The 12766-nt window shown below is 36.5% G+C and overlaps 1 protein-coding gene across 1 annotated transcript in view; it reads right to left on the bottom strand.

The window, feature by feature from the left end:
• LOC132129196 (armadillo repeat-containing protein 1-like) overlaps positions 1-12766 on the bottom strand; it is a 428278-nt gene that overhangs the window by 358594 nt on the left and 56918 nt on the right. The gene's annotated exons all lie outside the window — the stretch shown is intronic.

The following is a 12766-nucleotide window of genomic DNA, read 5'->3' as shown; positions in this document are numbered from 1 at the left end:
GGGCTTTAATATTTTGACACATTAAATTAATTTACCATATTAACATTTGGATTTTCTTTTAACTTTATTTTACTGCTTTGCTGGTCTTTATTTTACTCATTTATAATACTACAAAGCTACATAAATTCACCAACAAATTGTTTCAATAATTTAATTTACATCAGAGATCACCTGTGTAGTCCACCTGTCTGTGATGTCATGTGACACCTCTGTCCACCTGACCTCTCTCTTGTTGGCTTACAGTGATTGGTCTCAAAAGTGCCTGCTTGCTGTGAACCCTGGGAAAATGCGCTTTGACTCGTCTTTCGTGTTCCTGGACATGATTAGAGACTTCAGCAGGGGAGAGGGGGTGCTGAGGCTGCCTGAGGGCATGAATGTATATGTATCAGTGTGTCTTTCCCCATATGTGTGCCCTGTGGTGCTCCAGTTTAAATCGGATATGTCAGTGACATTGGGAGGCTCTAGAATTCTACTTGTTTGGACCGTTTCAAATTAAGCTAAAGTTAGCTGTAAGATGCTCATTTTGTGTAAGTTTTACACATTTTGTTAGGCAGATAAGTTTCAACCAATAAAACAAAAACAAAATTAATATTTTAATGTAGACTTTACTGTGAATAATATTTGGTCCAATAATTTTCAAGATTTCTGCTGTTATATCAGAAATTTGCTAGTAAAATTAATTATTAATTGCATGGAAAATGCAAGTTTCATGAATTTGTCATAAGTCATACTCATAAACTTTGATTATTATAATTTTTTTTACAACGTGTAAGTAAAAAAACTTAAATTTAATAAAAATACTGCTTGCAGTTTGCAACATTTGGAGCTCATGTTTTTTTTTCTGTAAATACATACAGGTATTAGCTCAAATAAACAAACTCATGCACTGTTCAGTGCAACCTGTCATTTAGTTGAGTTTTATATACAAAATCTCAGTTTTCACTCAGTTACTCCATTTCTTGTTTACATCTTCAGGAATGTGAATGAAAAATTACATTAAAACTTTGTGATAGACTTATAACTTAAGGATATCAAATTCAGATCAAAGACCTAAATTATTTTATTCTTTTTAACATTTGTTCATTTTGTAGCAAAAGGTCCATAAAGGGAACATGAATTTATTAAACCATTGTAAGTTTGTACACCACATTATAAAAAGGAGTCCCCCCATAAAAAAAAGTTACATTTATAGGTTTTTACCTTGTAGAATATACAGTGAAGCAACTTGAGTGACATAATTCATAGTAAAGCTGGGATATTATCTGCTGACACAGACCACTGATGTGAAATTAAGTGTTGTTGGGATGTCTGACTATTGAGTATTAAAGTGGTTTAAGATCTATGAAATTTCTTTTAGTAAGCTCTCAGCTGTCTCTTGTACGTTTAGTTCTCCCTTGTGCTTTCACTGTTTCTCTCACCCTCGATCTTTCAGTCATTCTTACAGTCTCGCTCTGTTATGCAGAAATGTGTATCTTAAAGGCTGCTTGGATTTCAGAGCTCTATTAAAAGTTCAAAGCTGCAGTTTACTGCTGTAACAAGAGCTACTCCTGATCCAAACACTTGGCTAATGAGAGAGAGCCAGCTGCACCCCCCACCTCCCACCTTGTGGCCTGTGGTTCTCATATTGGAATGTGCATTATTGTGTGGATTAAGGAACCGCTTTATAGATGTTAATCATTTTTTTATTTCTGTCAATCTTTAAATAGATCTTTCACCATGTCCTCCATCTGACCCTGTCTCTCTTGTAAATCTTTTTGATAATGGAAAATCTTTGCAGGACTTCTCCCTCTTTCCCCTTGTCCCTACTAATCTGAAGCTGTTCAGAATCCTGTGTGTGTTGTGCTGGGAGTTTCTCCAATAGTTAATATTATTCCAGGACCCATCTATAACAAGATTGGCTCTTCTGAACTCCAGAATGATACAAACAAACAAGTTAACACTTTTAAAGGGTCCTTGTGATTATTTGGCAATGGTCCTGGAGGATGATAAGATGCATATGATCTGGCTGGCCACAATTCTATTGGGAAAAATTGAGCGTGACCCACTGAATGAGGAATGGAATTAAAGAGACCATTTGGAGATTCTCCGGCACTGTAAACCTTTTTTATGTGATTATTAAATATAAAAATAATATTTTAGAGAGAAAAATACAAATGTGAGGTCATCTGGGCTCAGAGGAATGGTCTTCTAGACTTCTCTTATGGACAGTGCCATTTTAATGTCAAAATGTATTTTACCAACTCAGGAGAGTTTGGTACATTTGCACTTTCACTGTCTAGCAAAAGATTCAGTAGGAGTTATATTGATTTACTGCACACACATCATTCTGGTCACTAAAATACTTGATTTTGGATTAGTGATTCATTGCACTATGTGCAGATGTTTTTGTATAGTGACTGTTGTCCCTGACAACCAATATCTGACATTGTATTTGTTTCATGTCTTCTGCATCATTCCACGCTCTTTTTTAATAACAATGAAAATAATTTTAATTTAAATCAATATTTAATGTTTGTTTAATGTTTAGTTATTTTTTGGATGTCAGTCAAGTGATACGGAGGACAATAAGCAATCAGCAGGTCATTATGGCAGAATAACCCTTTTAGGATGATACAAGGTCTTGATCACCCTGTTCTTTGTCGATTTGGTTCGGTCATTTCAGATTTTTTCCCCCTTTTTTTAAAGTGTTTTTTTTATCACAATTTTTATCATTATTTTTACATAAATTATTAGGAAGATTTTATAAACCTACCAAGTCGGTGCTGATAATTTAAAAATGTGATGATACCAGCGTCTTTGTAGTACCGGTAGTAAGTTTGAGTATATTCGTTACCCGCAGCTGCGTTCAGTCGCTTCCGTGTTAGTCTAAGCGCAGGGCTCCAGACTGTAGCCGAATATATATACTAGTGTCTGTGAATATTAAACTGCAAAATACTATTTAAATATTACTCCTGCAAATTCTACATCTCTGTGGGTGACGGGCGCAGATGCGCGGGTGCTCGCTGTTTTGTAGTCTCTGCCGTGTGTCACTATATGAGGATACGAACGCATATACCGTCACTTCATGAGAATTTACCGTTTCATTTGAGAAAACTGTTTCGGTTTAACGTGAGTAAATTGACAATATATTAAGCTACTGTTGTAGCCTACAGTAGATTTAGCTATGTCTCTAGTAATAATAATACGTCTCTATTAATAATAATAATTATGCCTACGGTTGCTTGTTTTTTACTTGTTTTGTTGTAAAGAGATTATCTGATTAATATATAATTAATTTTGTATATTCCGAGACTTATTTGTTGCAGTTTTTTATACAGTTATATTGTAAAACTAAAATACCTTTTTTAGTTTGCGGTGTTAGATTTGTGCCTGCATTTGAAGTTCTTTTTCGCTTAAGAAAATAAATAATATTACTGTCAAATTCATGTCAGATAATAAAAATACTGTAATAAATACAGTAGTTCACCATGTATTTGTTCATGTTTTATTAAGGGATAAGTCTGAAGCCCACCATAAAATAATTCCAGCAATTTACACAGGGCTAGTAGTATATACAGTACAGCTGTATATACAGATACACACCCAGGTATCGGATCAGTACTCGGTATCGGCCAATACCCTGAGCCCAGGTATCTGAATCGGTATCGGGAAGAGAAAAAGGGTATCGGAACATCTCTAGTTACAGGTCCAACTCTCTAAACATTAGGCCAAAGATTGTGAACTGTATTTGCACCTTTGTGTGTTTTGATATGAATATGAATTGACACATTTGTACATCTTGAAAATGTCAGTTGTATTTTTACACATTCTTGTACATTTAAATAAAATATTTTAAAATATATTTGTAAATGTGTTATTTGCATATTAAAATAAAATCTGTAATTTACAACAAAGTAGTTTCCAAATATGGTTGTATTAAGTCATTTTTTATAAAAATACTGATGTTAATTAATATAAATAATTAACTCAACTGTTGGGTAACTTTTAACCCAACAGGATTTTAACCCAATGGGTTGGGTTGAAACAACCCATAGATGGGAAGGTGCTATACCAACCCATAGTTGGGTTACAGGTTGGGTTATTTTTAACCCAACATTTTTTAGTGTGTAGTATTAGTACAGTCGTGGCCAAAAGTTTTGAGAATTACATAAATATTAGTTTTCAAAAAGTTTGTTGCTAAACTGCTTTTAGATCTTTGTTTCAGTTGTTTCTGTGATGTACTGAAATATAATTACAAGCACTTCATACGTTTCAAAGGCTTTTATCGACAATTACATGACATTTATGCAAAGAGTCAGTATTTGCAGTGTTGGCCCTTCTTTTTCAGGACCTCTGCAATTCGACTGGGCATGCTCTCAATCAACTTCTGGGCCAAATCCTGACTGATTGAATGAATGCATTGTTCTTCACCAAACTGTTGTTGGATTGTTGGAAGAAGTTGCTGTTGGAGGGTTTTTTGGTACCATTCTTTATTCATGGCTGTGTTTTTGGGCAGAATTGTGAGTGAGCCCACTCCCTTGGATGAGAAGCAACCCCACACATGAATGGTGTCAGGATGCTTTACTGTTGGCATGACACAGGACTGATGGTAGCGCTCACCTTTTCTTCTCCGGACAAGCCTTTTTCCCAGATGCCCCAAACAATCGGAAAGGGGCTTCATCGAAGAATATGACTTTGCCCCAGTCCTCAGCAGTCCATTCACTATACTTTCTGCAGAAGATCAATCTGTCCCTGATGTTTTTTTGGAGAGAAGTGGCTTCTTTGCTGCTCTTCTTGACACCAGGCCATCTTCCAAAAGTCTTCGCCTCACTGTGCGTGCAGATGCGCTCACACCTGCCTGCTGCCATTCCTGAGCAAGCTCTGCACTGGTGGCACTCCGATCCCGCAGCTGAATCCTCTTTAGGAGATGATCCTGGTGCTTGCTGGACGTTCTTGGACGCCCTGAAGCCTTCTTTACAAGAATTGAACCTCTTTCCTTGAAGTTCTTGATGATCCTATAAATTGTTGATTTAGGTGCAATCTTAGTAGCCACAATATCCTTGCCTGTGAAGCCATTTTTATGCAACGCAATGATGGCTGCATGCGTTTCTTTGCAGGTCACCATGGTTAACAATGGAAGAACAATGATTTCAAGCATCACCCTCCTTTTAACATGTCAAGTCTGCCATCTAGTATACTGCCAGATGCGCTCGTGGAGAGGTGCAGGGCCGCGCGAGAATATAACCGAGCGTTACGATACGGGCTGCGTGAGAGCGGCAAGTGTGAACGGCTCGTCCGTGACGCGAGATTCGCGCCAAGCGGCGTGAGGAAGATCGAGGAGCGAGTATGAGAAGCGTTCAGAGACACAGGCTGTGTTGTGCGGTTTTCTGAATGGGGAATAGCGAACATGCAATAAGATATGCATTGTGACGCAGCTCTTGTAAATTATCTTTTTTGTTCGTTGTCTGTCTTTTCAAAGCTTAAGTTACATAACGTTTTTCTTTAGTTTTAATTTGCCTAACTATTGACCTGACCCTGTAGACGCCATAATCCCACTCTGTCTCTCTCCTGCTTTCCCTTTTTTAAGGTGCGCGTTTACACAGTTGGCTAGAGCAGTGCTGATTGGGGAGAGCGGAGGTGCCCTCACTCTATTGCTTAGTAAGACTGTCACTGAAGGCTGACAGACATGCATGCTCTGGAACAAATCGCAATGTCTCAAATTGCGATTTCGATTCGATTCGATTAATCGCACAGCCCTACCACAGATTAAGGGGAGAGGAATGGGAATGTGTGTGTTTGGGTAAATCATGGCAGTGGTGTAAAATATCAGAGTCTAGGAGGGAGATTAATGTGTAGAGTTATTGGTGTAATGATTGAGTCGGCTCTCTGGGTTTCAGCTTTCGAACAGATGAAATTAATGAAGTACCTATTCACATCCAGGACACACTGGAGACCAAGTAGACAGAAAAATGGCCTGTGTGCGTTTGTACTTTGTGACTGGTGAGGTTGCAGTGAATAAGTGGCATATTTTAGACGGGTTGGCAGAGATATTTGGGTTGGTTTCTGGATGGTAAAAGTGTACCTAAGAAATGCTGATAAAATGTATCTGATCTGTTTACATGTGTGTTTGTAAATGTGTTTGTAAATGTGAAGGAGAGAGTTAGTGGTGATATTATATTGGGTGTTTAATAATGGGAATTGTAGAAAATTTAATGATTCAGGTTCCTCTTAACAATTCCAGAATTTTAATGCTTCAGTTTAATGGTTCTTTTATTACTGAAAGTTGCCATTAAATGAAAATTCATGGTATTTAGTTTTTAAATACATGTTATTTGTCTTCTTGTGAACAATTCATCTGTGCATATGTTTCTTTTTTGACCTAGTAATTCTTAATCAAATTTTCTTTTTCATAACAGTCTTCTGGTAAAGTGAAAAACTTATTTTTTGGTGTGGAACATTTCCAGTTATTTAGTGCAGTATTTGGTGTTAATACAGTAAGCATCACTATCAAACAAAATTAAGTCCTATGAACAATCAGTCTGATTTGTTAAATATGCGTGTTTGGGATTCAGGAGTCGGACTACACTGGTTTCACAGTATGTTTTTGATTCACTAATAAGGACTGGCTCATAAGTCACTTGTAATTGGACTACATTTGCGCCCTCTGTTTTACATTGTAGTTTGACTAGCAGTTTTGTTGTTCTATTGAATAAATACTGAATTTTTTGTTGTATTTTAGTGTAGGTTACTGTCTGCAGCAGCAGAAGAATCCAAGTGTGAAAACTGTTAATGAAACCAAACATCATTATGTCATTCAAAAAAATTTAACTTGTTCTGAATAAAAGAGTGAAGCATGTGTGTGGTAAGAATATTCTCCTGTGAGTAGACTAGTCAGGTGTTGACAGAAATGCCTTCTCCCCCAATACACATCTAGTAGTGTACCCATCCAAACCATGAGTTCTCCTTCATCTGGTCTTTTGAACCATTAAGTGTCAGCTGACCCCTGGAAGCAGCCCCTCAAAAGAATGATTGACAGTTAGATGCTGGGGCTGAATTAAAAACAGTTGGGGCCACAGAAGGAGAAAAACAATGAAAGAATGAATAAGAATATTGAAAAACACTCTTAATCTTAATATGATAAAATGGTTATATGATGGTTACTGTAACAGTCATTTAAAGATGAAGTGTGTAGGCTACAATATATTTTTTGGATTAAAATACTTTTTTCGATCCCATCTTAATATGCAAAGACAACTCTTAGCAAGCCATTTGTAGCGTGAGTTTACTATACATTTTAAACACTGTGGCTGTGTGGTGCTATCAAAGCATCCATTTTGAACCGAGAACAATCCTTTAACCTGCTGTTTCCCAAAGGAACAACATCAATACCAATTCACTTTTTATTTGATGCCATTCTCTCAGGTCTTCAAATGTCCTGAACTCAGTGTGGATGTTTTCACCAAAGCACACCGTGAGCGAGCGCGTGGAGCATGGCCAACTTTGCTAAGCAGGCGTTTTAAATGGTCGAGGTGCAAATCTACTGCCCATGCGCCAAGCGGATGTCAATTTTTCATTCGCTGACTGGCGGACTAGCAGATCAATAAAATTAATTTAAAACATTCACACTCTGCCATCTGAAATCAACCATTTAATGGCTCTCTGTTCCAGTAAAACTGGAAAAAGGCCTTTCGGATTTACAGCAACAATAAGAGGGGGGATAAAACACAGAATGCAGTCGGAAAATGCGAGCATAAAAAGACAAAAGAGAGGAAACTCTGGCTCTTTGTTTTTGTTTTCACCGCAGACCAAATGCTTTAAGACCTCATTATTGACAGTAAAGGAACAATCCAGATGAAAGATGTAAAAACACATGTCTCTTGATCTCTGTTTTAAGAAGAAGTAGTCCAAATGGAGGGACAAACCGTGCTATGGCTTGTAAAAAAAGTTTGTTGATGTGACTTTATATACTTTTAAAATGTGTAATTTCTGTACCACTAGCGTCACATGCCTGAATTAGAAAAAAAAGGTTTCAAACTGATTTCCCTGAACATGCTCTTTATTGCCATTGTTAAAACAGATAGTCCCACCACCAAACTCACATCATTAGCTGAGACAGTGTTGATTTGTCAGAATTGTTAGGTTTAATGTTTTGATAGTGCCATAGATCTTTAATTTAGAACAATCAACCTACAGATGGTTTGCTTATAGTCTCTGACTCTCTGAATATTAAGATGGGATACAAGACAAATAAAAATAAATATACACATTTAATCTGAAAATGAATATTCCAGGTTTAATATGCGTTAAGCTCAATTGGCATTATTTTTGTAACCAACCCAAAATATTCTTTCAAGCATTGCTATGCCACTTAATGAAGCAGATGCCTCTGATCCATGCAAATTATCATAAAGCAAGAAGCTCCATGTGTTCCCTTTTAGCAAAGTGAGTGCAAAAGCCCTGAGTGCTTTATCTGAACATTTTCACTTTGAGCAAATACACCTGCAGTCAGCACATTAAAGATCTCACATCTTTACAATGCTCTAATTGGCCCTTGCATTCATAAAACACTGTGAGAAGGAATTACTTAACTACATGTTCATGCCTTTGGCGTCATCTGCTCTGGCCCTCAGTTGTTTCTAATTACATATGCATTACTTTGAAATGATTTGTCTCTCTTCTAAAAAAGTTAAGTCATATTCTAGACTCCTCTGGTTTTCCAATGAACCTTCTTACATGAGTTTCTGTGGCCGGAACAGGCACGGTTTGCAGTGATCGGCCTCTGGAGAAGACCCTACATCCTGAAAATGATTTTCCTAATACTGAAGACCACACGACATGCACCATAAACACTCGTTACACCATCCGTCAAACACAAAAAACACACACGCTCTCTCGCTCATACATTTTCTCTATGGGACCTCAGGGAGACATGCATTCATCATCATCCACAACGGGCCGGAGATAAGCATGCTAAGACACACTAGCCGATGACTGGTCAATGTTTATGAAGCAAAACGAAAGAACTTCCCGTTTTCACTGTGACAATTAAATTAGCTGAACGATGGATGGAGGAGGAGGAGAGAGGGCTGAAAGATGGATGATATCATCTGCCTCCATCTCTCTCTTTTTACAGTGATGTCTTACTTTGGCTTTACATTAAGTGAAAATCCATTTAACAGCTGTGCTTGTTTTAGCGAGATCTTGGTGGAGTGGATTTTTCAGAGATAGCATTACCAGCTCTCTTTATTTTATGTGTCAGCAGAAGAGAAGCAGCGTATCTTAAAAAGCGAGCATGGAATCGATTAGATCTGGAGTCTTTCTCTCTCTGTTTCTTTTGAACCTTCCTCTTTCACAACAATAAAATGTGTCAATTTTCACTTTCCTCTCTGGTTCTTTTAATGCAATATTGACAGCACACAACCCCCTCAGACGGACGTGTGTGTTTTGGTTTGTCAAAAAAGTTTTTTTACAAAAAAGTTAAATTTGCATTTAAATTAAATCACATTATATATATATATATATAACATAATTACTAACTAGCATAACTACTGACAGTACGAAAGTCATTTGCTGCAATATGTAATCCTAATAACAGATTTTGACTGTCATTATTCTCTTATTTAATTCTGGGGTTTGTAGCACATGTCCAGACATTCGCTTTTTATCTAATAATGTTCAATGAGACACTTTGAGATAAAAGTCAAATTGAATCTGTAGCGCAGCCAGAGACAGGGAGTGGAGAAAGAAAGAGAGAGAAACGGAGGAACGAGAGCAACCCGAGCATCTGTTTCTTGTTAAGGTCCACCTCACTCAAGTTTTCAACATTGAGCTTCAAATCATCTGTTTCCCTCAGCTTCTCTGGTGAGACTGGTCAAATGAAAGAAATGAGGACATTGAGTCTCCAACTGTATTTAATAAATGATGGAGAACGGTAGAATGAAAAATTGGAGACATTTTTGTTGTTGGCTAATTTATAACAGGTTTTGTTTATAAACATCAAGTCAAACTAAGTGAATCGTGGTTTTCTCTTTTTTTAATAAGGATATTCCCTTCTATTTTAGGATTGTGTGAACTGATAAATCGATGTGTGTGCATGTGTGAGTGAGTTTATGTGTGAGTGTGTGTGGTCTGAGATAGTGATTGGTTCTGTCATTCTGTTTAGGAAGTTGCCTCGCCCCGTTTCCTCTTGTCCTATCATTCTCGATTTTGACCACACTACACCTCTTTAAAAATGAACTCATGTCGGTGAGGTATCTGGTGAAGATCAGCTTACGGCAAAAATAATATTATTTTATGGACAACTGAAAGACAGTTAGTGGTAATTTAATATTTAATGCAGGATCACACATAGGAGAACAGAGATGATTGTAACACTTTGGTTTTTGCTCATTTATTTATAAAGATTTGTGTGTGAGTGTCTCTGTGTGTGTGAAGCTCTGTAAAATCTCTTCAGACATCTTTGGCATATTAGCAGCTTATCATAATAAAATGTGTAATTTAATCGATTTGCAATAAAATTGTAATGAAGGTAGGTCTATGTGATAAATGTAAATGAAGAAACATACTGAATAATTTGTATTGTTTTATTGTTTTATATTTACACTTTTTTTAGACTTCAAACCCTAGACTTATTTTAATATTAAGGACAGACTTCCTTTTATTGAAACCAGACTATGTAGTTTTTCATCAGGCCCAAAAAAACATACAAATAATCTTTTGAAGGAGGGAGAATTGATTTGATTTGAATAATTGGATATAAAATTATGATAGAAGAAAAACAAAAACAAAAACAAATACGTAAGACTTCTTTCTAATATAGTCTGTTGTTCTGGGAGGTAGACGATTGAATCTTATGTGTCACTGTAAGTTTGTTGCATTATGTTTTAACATTTATTGAGCATTAGAGTTATCTGCTTCAGATACTTTAAAGAAACTATGCTGAACAACTTTAGACATCTGATTTAACAAGCATCCAGCATCTAAGAAAACAGGTTTCATTTAGCAAGTTCTTACTCTGCCACTAGTCCTGCCATTTGTTTCTTTGTGCCCTTTAGGTTCTCCTGGATGACCTATGACCTCAGCTATCCACACCATTTGGTGCTGGTGTACTGGAGGTCTCAATGCTTGGACACACACAGGCTGTCTCTTGAAAAATATTTTACAGACGTATCCATATAAATATAATACTTTTGACAAGATACATTGATAATCACAATTGTATTTTCCTGGAAATTGTCATTTCATAGCTCAGGAGTCTTGATGGGAATTATTAGTAATGTTTAATCAAAGTTTGTTTTTCTTAAAATAGACACAAATTAAGTGATTGTTTATGTACAGCACAAGTTAAAAAAAATTAAATCGATTTTTTTTTCTGTATTTAAAAATTGCAATTGCACTTTATAATGTTGTTAAAAAGCACAAGGTTTGCTGTGTTTGTTTTGTAGGGTTGCAAAAGTAGGCGTATATTAAATAATAATAATAACAAATAATAATAATTATTATTAGTAGTAAAAATATTTCATTTTTATTATTACTCAATAAAACAAAATAAGAAATATTTTAATATTTACTTATAAAATAAAATTAGTATTTAAGAAAATGTATATAATTATAATGTATATAATGTAAAATTACATTACTAATATTTGTGGCTGTCTTCATTTCTTTATTTTCAAATGTTAAACCAAGCTTTTAAAACACACCTCGCCTTTAAATAATTGTACTGTCTTATCATGATTTTAATATTATTTAATTTATTTCATTAATCATACAGCCTCTATGTACATTAATATTATAGAAATATTAAATAAATGTGGCTAACTCTTTAAATAGTTTAGTCTTGAAAGAATTAGATGAGAAATATTTGAGTTCATACAGAGATCTTTTTTTTTAACAAACTAAAGACTCAAGTAAACATGAATCTCAGTTCTTTTCAATTAGCTCTTATTGGAGAATCATTATTTTAAAGAAAATTCTTTATTTATTTACAGCTGAGTTGATCAAGTGTGTGTCGATATCTGATATTGTGTGTTCACGTGTGTTTTTGTGCGTCCACTATGCGTTCAGACTCTGATGAGGGTCTGAGCTTGTGTGGTTGTGTTTTGGTGTGTGCGGTGGCAGGTGTGTAAGAGTGAATGGTGATCTGAAGAGAAAGACGAACATACAGACACACACATAAAGAGTAGCTTTGATATATTAAACCAGGGAAATCGGAGGGAGGTAAATTCAAGCGTAGTGTTCACACACACACACACACACACACACACACACACACACACACACACACACATACTCGTACTCCAGCTCTGATCTGATTCTGTTGGATGTTTTTAGAGCTTACACTCACTTCCTTGTAAACATGCCCACGGCTCCCGTGGTGATAGCCGGCTTTGACACGCCGCCAGAAGAGGGCCTCACTGTCTTCATGGAGACGGAGAACAGCGGGCCACACGCATATACTTGCACACACATGTGCATGTTCTCACACTCTTTCAACTTCACATATGGCCTCAGTGTGTCCGTGTGATCGCCATGGATACAGAATGGGTCCCGTTATATGGCTCTATTGCTGCTACAGATATAAAATCAAATCCCATTAAGACACCTGGAGAGGGAGAGTGAGTGAGCGAGTAAGAGAGAGAGAGAGAGGCCAGGAGAACTGTAGGGCTCACCCCTGGCTGGTACAGGGTTTGCCGAGGTCCACTGAACACACAAAATCCACACATACTTACGCTCACCCAACAAGTTTATGAGAGAGAGACTTACTGACAGTTTCACTATACAAAGT

The sequence above is a fragment of the Carassius carassius genome, chromosome 46 (genome assembly GCF_963082965.1).
Source record: "Carassius carassius chromosome 46, fCarCar2.1, whole genome shotgun sequence".
In the NCBI taxonomy this organism is placed as follows: Eukaryota; Metazoa; Chordata; class Actinopteri; order Cypriniformes; family Cyprinidae; genus Carassius; species Carassius carassius.
The sequence above is the reverse complement of the archived record's forward strand: the minus strand, read 5'-3'. Positions and strand labels throughout refer to the sequence as shown.